We start from the raw sequence: 15,658 nt of genomic DNA, 5'->3' as shown, positions 1-15,658 counted from the left end.
CTGCAGAGAGTTGCCTGCTTTCACTCCAATAATTGCTGCTTGCTTGGAAATGCTCCTGCTAAAAGACCAAAATGACTGATTACAAAAATTGGAAAGGATTAAAATCTCTAAAACAATGCAAAGGGAAGAAAATAGATGAGCTAGCGAGGGAACGGGCTTATCACTTCTTGAGCAAACAAACAAGTGAAAGCTAATTTTCCGAGCCAGCAAATGAATGATTAATGAACCAACCCACAATTAACCCTTCATCACAAGCTCACCTACTCTGAGTAACTGCTTTGCATGGCTATTGCTCTGTTTCACATTGGAATAAAGATGCAGTTTGATGGTCATAAATCTGCTGCTCAGGTTGTATTTCAAAGAGCTTTGGCATAGCAGGTATATGCGGGGAAGGAAGAAAACATGGTTTAAAGATGTTCCAGATGTACAGTATTTGGGATGTGGTGTTGTTTCAAGAGCCACCCGTTTGTGTATCGCTCCCAGCATGGCAATAAACTAACCTCCTTGACATAGGCACAACATATTTTAAAATATGAACTTGTCTTTTTGCTGCATTTTGTTAAATGATTAATTTGCCTTATATTAACTTAAAATGAGCTCATTAAAAGATTTCTTTTTTCTTTGAAAGCACTGCTCATTATACTATCATTTTAAGTAATTAAATCAGAATAAATGGCTCTGTGAAGCTATTTTAATGTAACATCTAATTATATCTGACCTAGACGCTGAACTATAATCATTAACTACATGAACTGTGTAATGTTCTGCAGACTCTTTAATAATTTATACAGGCTGAATTCAGCTGCATGGAGTTGTAAGCTGAAGCTGTTAGATGCCGTGCACCTGTAGTGGGTGTGGGACAGCTGATGGGAGTTTGCTTGTCAGGCTGTTTCCAGCCTTGCCTTGGCTCTGGAGGGTTTTCCCTGCAGAGCTGTGCTGGCCACGGGCTCGGTTTGACCTGGCTGGGGTCACTTCTCCTTTATTGTGGGTGTGTGGATTGAGCGTGTGTGTCTCGGCACGTGTGCGGTTTGAGGTTTTCTTCTGTAGGACGCTCTAGTCAAGGTAACGTATTTATACCACATTTATTTGAACTGTGTCAGACTGTAACTTCAATGTTTTCACATGAGTGGCCAGACTTGGTTACAAGAAGCTTTGGCTTTTGCTGTGTTGAATTGTACACTTGCTATTTGCCTTCTATGGAGGCTCAGTCTGTGCTTCCATTTTAAACATTTTTTTTCTGATCTATTTGCATCTGGCTTCCAGACTCATGTTCCCTGAAAGACTCACTCAAGTTAGATTTATTCCTGAAAATAAGTTTGCCTGCAGAAGGAAAAATTGGCTTGCAGAAGTTTTAACCTTTCCCTAACTCAAACAAAAAAGAGAGGGGCTGGATCCTGCTATTGCAATAAATGGTCCATCCATCTTCTGTGCAATGCTGATGGGCTCGATGCCTTGTGGCAAGGGAACAGAAGTACCATGTTGTACCATATCCAAAAATTGCTGGTGCCACCTATTGGTGGAAAGCTGCAGATTATAACGTGATTAATGTGTATTATTATGCTCTCTGCATATCATTCCCCAGCTGACAGGTGGGTCGAACCAGTTTTACTGTTAGTTTTAATATCAGTTACCATTGGCAAACATGGTTTGCATTCCTCGTGTATCTTGGGCGTGATTTGCAAACAAGCGGGTTTGCTGCGGGCAGGCAGCTGCCGGTGGACACGTGTAGCCCTGGGGAAGCGTGTGCAGAGAGGGCAGGGAGGCAGACCTGCTCCCCGAGAGCAGGGGAGGGCAGACCTAAAAGCCAGGCTTGTGTAAATGGTGCTACTGGATGTGTCAATAAACCCACTCAACTTAGGATAAATGTTGGGTATTCCTATAGTATTGACCACAGCCGCAAGTCAGGATGCGGAGGGAGAGGTGGCGTGGCATATAATTTGTGGGTGGTGATGCAGCGCTGCTTTGGGGGCCTCCTTGTTCCAGCTGGATGTGGCTGGTGCCACATGCTGGGCACAGAGATGGATAATTTCACCAAGCAGAGGAGACATGGGTACGGATGCAAAGGCTTTGCTATGGAGATTTTTCCAGCCTCGGGGGATTTACCAGCCTTGCGAGGGAGGTGAGGGAGAGCTGAATCCCTGCCTAGTGCCCTGCTTCCTTCTGCCTTGTTGCAGGAGACCTTTAGCCAAGCCCTGATAGGCAACAAAAAGCCCTGCTGGCCTCCTGCCTGGTATGCTTAAGCAGTTTTATAGCTGTCATATAGAACAGACCTATATTAGCCTCAGGTTTAATACTCCCGGGAAACATCCAGCCACAGTACTGACATCATGGACTAAAGGCTCCAAAGGTTCACTTGCTTAAGTGGCTATTTGTAACAGAGTCTTTTAATAAAATCTCATTAAAGGAGAGCTCCTGCCCGAGCCCAGTTCCTGAGATTGCTGGAACGGAGCACCGAAGACCAGCCTCATGAGCTGCTTCTAGAGGCAGGGTGGGGAGCAAACAGGCCCCTGCAAGGACCCAGTTAGGGCTGGAGAAAAATGCCTGGCACTTGTCCATGCTGCTCTTGTCCAGACCCAGAGCAGTAAAAGGGCTTTGTAGAAAGCAGAGCAGAGGATGAGCGGTGTAGAGGGAAAGGGTGAGAGGTGCTCCCGGCTGTTGCACGGGGATCACCCCAGCTGGGAGGGACTGGTGGGAGACAAGAAGGGCTCAGCCTCATCTCCAGTTTTCCCTCCCCACCACAAGCTCCTAAATGCTGATTACTTCAGGCCCTAAGCAAGGGGCAGAGGATGCAGGTTGCTCCTGAGTTAAGATGCCCGGAGGTTGGTACTCCCAGGGCAGGGCTTTCTTTACATTTTCTGTTCCAGTTTGGCTGAACCTTTTTTTACCCTATGCTTGAAGAATCATCTGAATTCTAGGGAAGAGTTTTCTAAACACTTGTCTCCTCTGTAATTTTTCTGTCATGCCATAGAGAGGAGCTGCTTGAAAGACTTCCGCAAAGAAATTATTCTCTACTTCAGTCCTAGGGGTTTTTTTGTTGGTTCTTTTTTGTTGTTTTTTTTTTTAATACCTAAAAAATTACTCTTTGATGTGAAAATTATATGCACTTAGAGATATGCTAATATGAAAATGATTGGAGAAACATTGAACATGGAGAACAGCTCATTTCCAGGCACTCTCCTTCACCACCTGCATCTCCGACAACCTCAGTCCCATCCTTCCATACACAGCTCTCCGTCTAAAGGCATGTTATTTATGTTGTAAAAGCAACTTCTCTTTTAAATAGGTTCAAAAGCAGATCCTTTGTGTTTGCATTGGGGGATTTTTTTTTTTCCTTCTTTTCCAAGTGAAGGATTATATGCCAGTTCTGTGGTTTTGTCAGAAAGATGGTGGTGAGGTTCCTGCTCAGAAGATGCTTAAGGACCAGCAGTGCTTTCCCAGACTGGACTTGGGCTGTGCATGCATCCCAAAGCCATCACTGATTGTGGCAGAGCTAAAGCTTCTCAGCAGATCCTCCTGATCCTTAGTGCTAGAAGTGGTCCCCAGACCCCCTGCTTTAGGTTTTGCACAGATTAAAAGCTTGCTGCTTACTGAACGAAAACTGCCTGTGCTGGCCACTGATTTTGAGGGGATACAGTGTGTTCTTGTGTGTGTTTGCTTTCAGAGATGTTTTGCCTGTAGTTCTTTACATATGCAAAATGAGATAAGCCGGGGAAAAAAGGACGGTTGTAGAGTAGCAGCCAGGATTGTATCTTCATGTTTTCTTTCCTTGCTGGCTTCAAAAGCAGAATTTGGAGTCAACAAAGGCAGAGCTGGTATCATCACAGCTAAGGATGATTTTGTTTATAGCAGATGCCCTGCTGTGTGCCCGGTGTGCTGGCGGAGATAGGAAGAGCTCTTACAGAAAACCTGAAAAGCAGGAGATATGTTTTGTCTGTGAAGCGGGATGATGGCTACAAAGTGTTAAGGTTTAATGTGACTCTGCTGTGATACTCTGCTCCTTTAGTGTCCTGATTGCTCGTGGTTAGTTCCTTGCCACTGCAATCCCGCTGGCATCGCCGGCTGATGTCAGAGCGGCAGCTCCTCGTGCAGCCGGGTGATGCTCGGTGTCATTAACGCAGATATTAGAGTAACTGCAGTTTCTGTTCAGAGACCAACATGGTGGTAAACTTAAAGCTTCCAGTGAGCAGCTTCTGCCTGTGCTCACAATCTGAAATGGGCTGGGAAGGCATCCTTTCAGTGATTAGCTCTAATTCCTCCACTGGGGAATAGCCTGACTTTCTTTATTAGCAGTTTTGCAGGTGGCATTCTTGGTAGATAACACGGCTTCGAGCTGTTAGTGTAAGGCAGAGGCTGCTGTTGCAGCCTTGGCTCCTGTTGCCATCCCTAGGTGTGCTTTCCCGGTGTGCCCCTCTCCTGGCTCACCCTGTGGGGAGCCCTCCCCCACCCCGGTGTCTTCCCGAGATGCCCTTCCCACATGTGGGTGGTGACCAGCAGCCTCCAGCACATCCCAGTTTCCTGGAAATCCTTGTCCTTGTGTTGTCTTTCCCCTGCTGTTGGGGTCTGGGGGAAGGGGGAAATGCTCTTCTTGTGTCTCCCTTTTCCTGCTTGTTTTTTCAAATGGCCATCTGTTGAACCACAGGTAGTCACGCTGGCGAAAAAACCCTCAAAACCAGCCTGATATATTGAGTTTCCAACTGTTTTACAGGGCTGCTCCAAATCCGTTGGTTGCATTAATCAACTAAAACAACTTTGATTTCAAGGGTCCCCAGAGTTGACAGCCAAATTCCACCAAAACCTGCAAATCCCATGTTATATCTGTTGCCTTTATTTGTGCATTATTTGGTTCCGGATTTTTTTCTAATAGAGCCTTTAAAAATATCCATAAAATTTCAAATATACATTACAAGAGGTGTAGCACCTAAGAAAATCTGAACATAAGACATGGGTGCACGTTCACCCATCACGCCTGTGGAAAGAAAAGCTGCTATCGAGCGCTATAGGATTGGTGACTGATGCTCAGAGTTACATTATGCATTCATCCGAGTCCAGCAAAAGCTGAAATCCAGTATTTTGGGGTGGAGAACTCTTCGTGCCTGGTTTCCATTGGAAATTTGCTCCATGCTCATTTTGTTTCTGGCAGAAGCACAGCGGGCTCTCTGTTTGCTCAGGCCCTGGTCCTGTGGTATGGTTCAGATCCCTAGCCTGCAGCTTGGGTTTTGGTTTGCATCAGTGTTAAACAGATCATTTAATCTAAAACTTGCATGCAAATTTGAGGGGTTGGGTATAGGAAAAAATTTTCTGCTTTCGGTCCTAAATTCAAATCACTTGGAGGTACATGGGCAACATTTTAACCTTGGCAATGGGCAGAGGCAGACGAGCAGGTGAAATTTCTCTAATAGCAAGGCCAGCTTTGAATGGGCTGGGCTTATTTGGGGCGTAAATGACATCCTAGCGTAAGGCACTGGAGAAACAAGCCTCATCTATGAAGCCTTATATTAAATAAATCAGTTGTAACAAGTTCTGACTTTCCCATAAATGCACCGAACTACGAAGCGTGCTTGCATGGGGTTGCATGAGTGCTTTTGAAAGTTTAGTGTTAGCTGTCATGTGTAAGCAGTTTTGATCCTAGGATGCTTGGGTTTCACCTGGGAAAGGAGATATTCTGGCTCTAGGGAGGCTGTTAGAGGAAAGCTATTCTAAATGCCTAAGATGTGTGTGTTGTGAGTGTATTTAAAACTGTAGGTACTTGGAGCCGGGTACCTGTGCAGCAATGAATCAAAATAAATAAATGTAAATGTCCAGAAGAACAAAAGGAACATTAAATAGATAATACATTCATCGTTGGGAAACAGAAAAGTTTCAGAGTCCATAAATAAAACCTCCTAATCTAATAAATGTTCTGGAGATAACTGGAAAAAATACTGAAGTGGTCACTTGGTGGTAAGGGAGCATATTTCACTTTTGCGTAGCAAAAAGTCTTGAAGCCTCTGCAGTTGAGTTGATTCATAGCCCTTTGTAATGTCCCGGTTATCCCCAATCGCAGCAGGTTTCATGCAGCAAGTACCACAGTATGTCAATGTCTAGTTAATATTTTAAGGAGAACGGAGAACAACCAGATCATAGTTTGCTGATGTTTTTTCTTTTTTTTCTTCTTTCTCGTTTTTTAGGAAATGGGCTACTGATGACAGTAGAAGCCTGGACAGAAATGACTGCTTGATGTGCTAATTGCCGGAGAAGATATAACTTCCTTTGAACTCACCAGGAGGAGAAGATCGGGGAGGTGAGTCACGGCCGGGCAGCGCGGGTGGTGAATGGATGGTCTGAACGCGTGCCAGGATGGAGCAAACAACACAGCTCCTGTGGGGCTCCAACTAAAATGCTGGGCCAAACGGGTGTAAACTGCCTGTTTTTTTGCTGCTCGGTAAGGTTCTGATCTGTGCAGGAAAATCAGAAAGGTTTGGTTTGAGCATCCCTTTTATGTTGGGAGTTTCTTCTCATCTTTCTACTTGTAACCAACACAACCTGTGTTACTGTATTTCATAAAACCCTGAGAATCCTTGCAGTGTGCCGGGACAGATGATAACAGCCCGTTTCCACCCAGATTGTGCCAAGGGGGTCAAGTGTACTCTGCTCCCTTCGCAGTTTCCCCCTTGCTTGGCATCCTTTCTGCTCACAGGTGGCCACGTCCAGTGCCAGTGTCAGCCTGGACCAGGCACACAGCTCTGTTGGTGAGAAACACAGATGCTGCTCATGTGCTTTTTCATCTGAAATCTGCCAGAAGCCCCGTGGGCTGGATGCTGGTGGGGAGGAAGGATGTGTGGGGTGTTGTGTTTTGGGTTCTTTTTATGCTGAGCTGAAGGAAAGAAGGCTAAATTCGGTGTATGGTCTATGCTGTCATCCATGAGGATATCCTCTCAGGAATCTGTATCTACTCTGGCCCTAGTGTTTATCCGTGGAAGGATGGCTTCTGGTGTCTCTTTAGGAGGATGTATTTCAGTTGTATGAAGAGCAGCATGCAGTGCACATCTGGTGCCTTCACCCGTTACTGAATTTGCCATCAGTGTGCATGCTATAATGGCTGTACCTCCTGCTTGCTGCCTCTGTGCTCCTTTCCGGACACAACTCGCCTAAGTATGCGCTTGGCTGAGTGATTAGAGGGGAAAAAAACAGCAAAAAGGGGTGTATGGTGTGTAGCAAGAACAAGGACACGTTGTGTACCTACAGGTGTTTTCCTGCCCCTTGCTGCGGGAAGGAGCCCTTTGGGGATGGAGGGAGGTGGCTGACGAGGGACTTGCTTGGCAGAGCTCTCCAGCTTGATGGGGACATACGCTGGTCTGGGCTCTGCTGCTTCGCTGTGCATACCGCCGGGTTTCAAAGCTGTCTGTGTTTAACGTTCATGCTGTGCTCTCAAGTTAGCTGTGTCTGAACTGAAGATACTCCTTAGAAGTCTATATTAAGCAATGTTAAAAGCTGAAACAGGCTGCTCAGGCGTGTACTTTGATAGATTTTTCTGACTGTGCGTAGCATAACATACAGCAGGAAAAAAAGTCCCAGCCTTGGCTGATTTTCCCCCTTCCCTCCCAACGTGTTTTATGTAGTGAGCGATAGGGACGGTGTGGCTGAGACAAGCTCGTGCAGACGCTAACCTGCAGCTGCTCTATGTGAACACAAAAACTTCCATTAATGCCTCCTGATTGCCTTGTATCAACAGAAGATACATGGCTCATGCCATCCCTTATGCCTGGCAGATCTAAATGGGGAACCTGGAGAAAGGGTATGGCCGGATAATAAATTACTGGCTAGAGAGGTGAAGTTACAAATCCTTTTATGCCTTGTAGCTAGATAATGTTGATTATCTTATTTGTAGTTATTTTGAACTTATTTTGGTAGAAGTGACACAAGTTCTTTCTATGGATTCTGCCTTTCTCTAAGTAATGGTCAAGAACATGACCCCATGTACCTGTATAAATGCAATTTAACAGTATTTTAGAATATTATTGGTGACATAGGTGGGTTTTTTTAAAATATATGGTGGCGGAAAGCCTTTTTTCCTTAAAGAACTCAAGTGCCCAAACAAGATTATGTGATTTCAGAGCAGAAATGCTTTTTCAGGGCTGCTTGTTACAGTCAAATCTTGCTCAAGCATTGGTGGGGGGAGTTTGGGAGCTGGGCACCTGGAAAAGGCATTGGCGCAGAGACCAGCTGAGATAAGTGAGAAATTGTGAGGTGTTGGTTTTGGCAGGGCTATCCTGTGCTCTGCAGGGCTTTTCAGAGCCTGTATTTCCATTATACTTTGGGGGGCCTGTCACTGGGTGAATACCTTAAACCCAGAGACACCGTTTCACGTGCAGCCTGTTGTCAGGGCTACAAAGAGTTGCAGATGTGCGTGCCTGAGAAATTCTCAGTAAACAACCAGAGATTTTAGGCGGAGGATTTTAGGAGCATCACATCCTGTTATTGCACACTTGTCACCTTCTGCCGGTGCAGTTGTGCAGGTATCACCCCGTCAGCTATTGCTGGCTGGAGCAGGGGTGATTTATGGTAAGTGGGTGACCAGCCAGTAGCCAGCCAGCTTCATGCATGCTTGCGTGGGAAGGTGGGACTGCCACTCTCATGAGACCCCACTTGGAGTACTGCGTTCAGCTCTGGGGCCCCCAGCATTAGAAGGACATGGACCAGTTGGAACGAGTCCAGAGGAGGGCCACGAAGATGATCAGAGGGCTGGAGCACCTCTCCTACAAAGACAGGCTGAGAGAGTTGGGGCTGTTCAGCCTGGAGAAGAGAAGACTCCAGGGATACCTTATAGCAGCCTTCCAGTACCTGAAGGGGGCCTACAAGAAAGCTGGAGATGGAATTTTTTACAAGGGCCTGTAGTGACAGGACAAGGGGTAATGGGTTTAAACTGAAAGGGTGTAGATTTAGACTGGAAATAAGGAAGAAATTCTTCACTCTGAGGGTGGTGAGGCACTGGAACAGGTTGCCCAGAGAGACTGTGGATGCCCCATCCCTGGAAGTGTTCAAGGCCAGGTTGGATGGGGCTTTGAGCAGCCTGGTCTAGTAGAAGGTGTCCCTGCCCATGGCAGGGGGGTTGGAACTAGATGATCTCTTCCAACCCAAACCATTCTATGATTCAAGGTCCCTTCCAACCCAAACCATTCTATGATTCTGCATGGTGCCTATCTCTGCAGCGCTGGGATCAGCATCAAATGCAGATTTCATGCCAAGTTGCAGCTCCTCATGTGCCACAGCGGTGTCCTGAAGGCCCTGGTGAGGAGAGAGGCACCGGCCGGCATCACGGCTCCCTGTCTGTGCTGCACCAGCCATGCCTCCATGCATGCAGCCACCAGTGGGCTTGGCAATACAGGATACCCAGCCTGGTTTGATCTTCTGCCTCCTGCCAAAGGGCCCCTTCCTCCTTCACACACCGTGCTGAATCCTGCATTTAGCTCTTTGCTTTCTCAGCCTTTCAGTGTAGAAGTGGTAACATCTGGTGAAGCACCAAAAAGGGAATAGCACTTGTAGGAGATCATCACAAAAAAGATGAAACTCTGGGTGTACTGAGTAGGCGCCTGTACTTAATTCCCTTATTTCAAATGGTATTTTCTGAGTAGGTGATAATCAGTGGGCCTTTAACGTTTAATTAAGGGGCTTTGTAAAGCAAATGATGTGGAGAATATGCAGCCTGGGAGAGCAGTGAGTAGGAGATGCTTGTTGGTGTCCATGTGGTTTTAATCTGGTCTGACAGTCTGTCTCGGTGGGAGTAAATGGGGGAGGAAAGTCCACTCCTGGAGACACAACCTAAGCCCTTTCTCCAGCTGGTTTGGGGAAGGGGAGGTTTGAAAGGTGAAAAGTGGGTAAGACACTACCTCATCACTTAACTGGGAAAGATTCAACCTGTACTGGAGAAGCTAGCGGCAGTTGTGCTGCTCCTACCACTACAGTGGGAAGCAAGGTTGTGTCATCTTCAAATATTAATGTGTGACCTCCAGATGATGCTTCAGAAATGTACGCTGATGCTCTTCATGTTTCCTTAAAATCCATGTGAGCTTTGCCACTACCTTCTATAAGAGAAAGATGATATTCCAAGATCGCCGATTTAAGAACTCAGTAGTAGTACTACAAAATGAGATTTTTTTTAAAGCTGTAACTATTACAAGACTCAAACTTGGTTTTGAGGAGGCTTCTTTGGTGATGCTTATCTTTTTGCATTCAAAAAACTTAACACTGATTAATTCTGAGTTTGCTTTCCATAGTGCCTGCTACCATTTCTCCAGTCTCTCTCCAAAGAGACTCGGTTATGAGTCTTCCCTGGTATGATTTTAATTCTTTAAACTTCCAACATCCCTACTAACCTTTTATCTGGTAAATGGTCTAGGTTGAGGGGTGAAATTGAGAAAAGGAGAGCCTACATACAGGAAGACAGACCTCTGTAAGAGGAAAGCTTTATCTCCCAGGGCAGAACCACATTATGTAGCTTCCATTTTCAGTCCATGTTTGCGACCTAGGTGAATATAGCAGCACTAGTAATTAGTGTGTACTAGACAAGGAGGATCATTTGACATTAAGCTTTTACATTAAGATTGCAGGAAGTGTGCCTGGACTCTCAGCATGAATGTGATCAGATCCATATGAGGACAGGGATATCAAATTTCCCATCTCCCCGCAAAAATGTTGTGATTAATCATGCTGAGAGTTGCAATTAGACCAAATAAAAGCAGCATGTTAAAGAAGCAAAGAAGGAGGTGATGTGAATGTTATTAATGAGCAGGAGTTTTTGGCTTTGTAGTGTTTTTAAGCAGAGCTTGCTTGAAATGTGTCAAGCAAATAGAACTGAGACAAATGTAAAATCAGCTGGCTGCACATTACCCACAAGAATTTGAAATGAGTGTTGGGGAGAGGAAGAAAGATCATAATTACCCAAAGGAAAAAGGACTAAATCTATGGAGTGAAATAGTTATTAATGTTAATTGTGGCCATCATTGTACAGATGCAGAAAGCAATGCCATGTGAGGTTTTTTCATGCACACCGTACTGAAGGATGGTTGACGGGATGGGCATTTACGTCCTCCTTAAAGGAGACCAGTCCATCAGACTCCTTCCAAATATGTGCCACTGGTAGAGGGGAGGTGTACAGGGATGTGGGAGATGAGGAGGGGAGGAACCGTCATCCATTAGTACAGCACCATATTTGCAAGAAACATCCCAAATTTAGCTTGTCCTGTATTCATCTGCTCTTCTGAAGCTCTTCCATGAGCAGAATGATACATTGCTGATTATGATCTACTGTAGCTTAATTAAGCTATCATAAAACACCTTTTCTGAGACTTACTTGAACTTTGACAGCAGCACTTAGTCTGACTTTCTCTGCCTCTTCTTCTGTTGGTTATAATCCTTGTATTGGGTGGGTTTTATGTTGGTTCTTTCCAGCATGTTTTACGGCTGTACAGCTTTCCTTATCTGTTTTTTGTGCTGTGTCCTTGCAGAGATTTATGGGCTGAAGTATTAGATGCAGAGCAGGAAAAGGGGAAACAGAGCTAAAGCCATTAAAATCCTGGAACCTGAGCACTGAAGGAATTAAGTCTCTTAAAGAAATAAGAGGAAAGCCTGAACTAGAACCTGTATATGAAGTCCCTGTGCTCTGGCCTCTGAAAAAGAGCAGGCTAGCACTGCCACCCATGTTCTGTGGTTCAGGCTGAAGAAATGAAGAGACTGATAGTAGGGGACTATGCAAGAGTTGCTCACTGTCTGCTGGCAGTTACTGGCTCTACATGTGCTTGTAGAGTTGGGTTTTGAAGGGTGCAATTAAGAATCTAAAATCTGAGCTCCTGCATAGCACAGGCTGCAGGACCTGGTACAACTGGTGATACCCACACCATGGTGTTTGGTCGGAGAGCCTGGCATGGTCTCCGTGGCTATGCAGTGGTGATCTGTTAACAAGTGATACCTCACCTCTTGCTTGCGCTCAGATGGCCTTAGGGTGGGAGAAGCAGAGCATTGTACACCGCGGCTGGCCACCTTCCCCATGTGCTGTCCACTGTCTCCATGCCATAGAGCCAATGTGGGAGATGTGTCCCTGGAGTCATCCTCCCTTGTTAAGTGCAAAGCAGTGTACAATATGACCAGACATCTCCAGATGCTTGGACAGTCAGATGTTTTGGATGGATAAGCTGGAATTTGGAGGGTGTGTTACTGCTGTGGGTGAGTTGGTGCTGAAAACTGAAGGGACTGTTTCTGTGGACTCCGACCCATCACCTTGTGTTGGGTTTCACAAGGCTGAAGTTCTGTCTTGGGCAAGGTTTAGGCTTAACCTGTCTCATCCACTTGCGCGGAGTACTGCTGGCTGACAAAAGTAATTGCTTCTGACTGGGCACTTGCAGAGGAGCAAACCTGCTCTGGTATTCGAGGACAAGCTGTGCTTCTGCCCTGCCCCGACTGCCTCCATCGTTGTTCAGGGCTGGCTCTCAGGAAACTCCTTGGCTGCTTTTACATCCCTTTTGCCTCGGCCACGTGAGTGGCTTCCTCCTGCTTCCTTGGCCTCAAGGTCAGGTCAGCTCTTCTTGGTCTAATGGGGTTTTTGTCATATTTATTAGGTGTTTGTGTATATCTTAGCACTCAGCCTTTGAAGCTGTTCTCTCCCGTACCTGAGTCTACTTCATTCATCTGCATGGTTATTGGTTGTATTTGAGTATTATGTGGATCTGAATGGTGTAGTTATTAATTTAGGCTTTGGGCTTTTTTTATAGGGCTTTAAAAATAAACTCGGATATTGCAGAACATTGAGGTAAGGAAGGGCTGAGTATGCCAGCTCATGACCCCTTCCCAACCAGGCTGAGTTGGTGAAAGTCTTTTAACTATAGAGAACAAGTCATCTCCGCTGGTGTCCTGCCATAAAAACAAAGGGCTCTTGCCTCCAAGCTATAAAGCCTGGGTTTCACAGTTTCTAGCTGAAGCAGACCAACAATTTTCATTCTCTTTATAGCAGTTATTCAAAACTTCTGCAAGTCCTCACCGCTTGGCATTTTGTTGCAGAAATCATATCCTGTACTGCTGATCTGAGCCATTGCTGCTCTTCATGTCCCCTGACACAGACCACAATGTGCTCTGGTGTTTATCTTGGTGGTGGGACTGACTTTACCCAACTTGTCAAGTGTCCCCATGTCTGCTTACCAATGTCTCTTCCTTATGCTTGGGTACAGCCACTTACCTGCTTAAATATCTCCAAAATGCTCATATTAAGTAAAACAATGTTAATCTAGAGCAGATGCCTAAGCGTATCTTAGAGAAAATTGCTCATGACTGTAGACCTGTCATCGCTCCGCTCACAGGCACATTTTTGCTTGCTCATGTGGTGACCACCTGTAGCTGGTGGTAATATGCCGAGGACTTCCATCTCCAAAGTCCAACCTCTGTCTTTGTTCTCCACCTCGTGAGATTTCTTCCCGTGATCTGGAGCCTCACATGTGCATGGAGGCCATACAGACCCATCTCCCCACATTTCTTTGTCTGAATGCCAGCGTAAACTTGAGTGACTCCTTTCTGTCTAAGAAATGTGTTATGACAAGGTTTTGTCAACCGTGTCTGTGGTAATGTTTGCTGGCCGCCTTACTGACTCTCATCTAAAAAGAGCTGATCTAGAGCGCATTGGCTGGGCTGTCTCTCAATCCCTCCAGCCTGAAGTGGATCATTTCTTGTGTGGTCCTTAGCTTGAAGTTCAGCTTCTGAAATGGTCCTTCCTCTGAGGATCACTGGCATATGTGAGATCTCACCCAGTGTCAAGGAACAGCCTTCAAGGAAGGTGGGAAGCAACGTAGTACCCAACGTAATAGCATGGGAATAGCTTTCCAAAACATGCAGGTAGGAGTCCAGGCCCTCCAGGGCCAGAAGCAAATGAGAGATGTTGAGAGCTGCTTTTTACAAAATGAGTTGGCTTTTATTTATTTTTATAGTTGCTGTAAGTCAAGGGAAAGGCCTTGAGTTTTTAATCAATATATTGGTTTTCTGCGCTGCCCTGTGCAGCCCTGTAAGGAGAGTGGTACGCTCTCTCCCCGATACACTGCTCAGCTCTCTGTACTGATGGCTCCGCTGTCTCAGCAATGATTAGATTAGATTCTTTCATGAAGAAAGCAAAGGAAGTAGGCTTTATATAGAAACACCTCTTTGCACTGTCTTGTTGATATACATCAAGTTCGGGGGAAAATTGGATGCAAAAAAGATGTCTCAGGACTGTAAGGGACTATTCTGGTGGAGCCTCCATGTCAGGGTTAGGGTTTCACCTTGCACGAACATCTGTGATGCATTTGAGTGTGGTGTGTCTCTCCTGGAATCATCTGCAGGTAAAACTCTTGGCCACCTGCGGCTTTTGTCCTGAAGGGGCTCTGTCTGTCCGCAACAAGCTGCATCCAATGGCAAGAAGAGAGAGAGCAGTTTTGCAGCTGAGCCCCTGTCCGGAGGCTGTGAGGCCACTGCCTGGGGAGGAGGGGGTGACTGAACAGACTGGCTGCACTAAACAGAAAATGCAAGATGGAAAGACCACTGCCTGCACCTTCACACGTTCAAATCTGGCTATCTGCCTTATGGCTGAGCATGGGATTTGGCTGGGTGCACCTGGTTTAATTCACCTCTGTTAAACCAGCCTGTACTCTCAATTATACTTCTGCCAGCTCAGTGCTTTACGTGGATGATGTGGTTTGCAATTCAGGGCATTTATTTCCTGTGCTAAGCCTAAATACCAGTGTCCCAACATCTCATGCAAATGCTAATATCAAGAGATGTGGCTAGATGCTGTTTTCTTAGATGCTTCTTTCTTTCTGCTAGCTGGCCTGGGAGTTAGAATGGGAAGTCAAAGCAAAGCTGAACTTTTGCTGTGGAAGCAGAAGCATGAGGCTGTCCCAGCCCTGTGTCCAGCAGGACCTCGGGGAACTTTAAGTGAAGCAAGTCTGTTGTTGGGAATCCAGTACCCAGCGTCTACTGGGAAAATTATACGCGCCCACAAAATCAAAAGAAGGTCAAACCCACCTGTAAGCTACATAACTTCATTCTTCTAAATTCACAAGTGACAAATTTGGCACTCTCGGCCAAGCCAGTGTGAATTTGGCATATGTTCAGACTCATCTTTACCTAAAGAAACACTGGTACTCTCATTTTGGGCAGAATCTCGTGTCATACCCTCCTCTGCAGTCTTCTGATGCACGTCCGTGCCTGTGATCTCTTAGTCACGGGTACCATCTCCACGATGAATGCAACTCCTCCACTAGGAAGTGTCAAATGAGATTTCAATGCAGTGAAGAAAAAATGCAACTGGAAATTAAGTCAGAAAGACTTTCTACTCAGGAAGGAGGCTCTGCCGGAGCTCTCTGCGGCTGGGTTTCCTCCCCAGCTCTGAGCTCCTGCACTTCATTAGCACCGCTCTCCAACCCTCTTCTCTGCACTAATTTGCAGCCCTGTTGGTTACATCTTTGCACACATGATCTCATGTGGTCAGAGATCCCACAGCAGCCTTGATTTTCCTCTGACCCATCATACGGGAGAAATTTAAGACAGCTCAAGTGGACTTTGTTTATTTATTCTGTGCCTTGGCCATCAGAGACTGCTAGTGCTGTGGTGTGAATTACAGTAAAATAAATAAATGTACTAATTGCTGCTTCTTTACATTGGAAAT

The 15,658-nt window shown here is 45.8% G+C and overlaps 1 long non-coding RNA gene across 1 annotated transcript; it reads left to right on the top strand.

Moving 5' to 3' along the window:
- Window positions 1–939: 939 nt before the first annotated feature.
- LOC148050095 (uncharacterized) lies at window positions 940–15,351 on the top strand. The gene is made up of 3 exons (XR_015701711.1): window positions 940–1,062; window positions 6,168–6,280; window positions 14,815–15,351. It is a non-coding gene; the product is annotated as an uncharacterized LOC148050095 (long non-coding RNA).
- Window positions 15,352–15,658: the final 307 nt, after the last annotated feature.

Source organism: Nipponia nippon, unplaced genomic scaffold, assembly GCF_047370975.1.
Source record: "Nipponia nippon isolate SJK-2023a ecotype South Korea unplaced genomic scaffold, ASM4737097v1 scaffold_9, whole genome shotgun sequence".
NCBI classification, from domain to species: domain Eukaryota; kingdom Metazoa; phylum Chordata; class Aves; order Pelecaniformes; family Threskiornithidae; genus Nipponia; species Nipponia nippon.
This window is presented reverse-complemented; position numbering and strand designations above follow the sequence as displayed.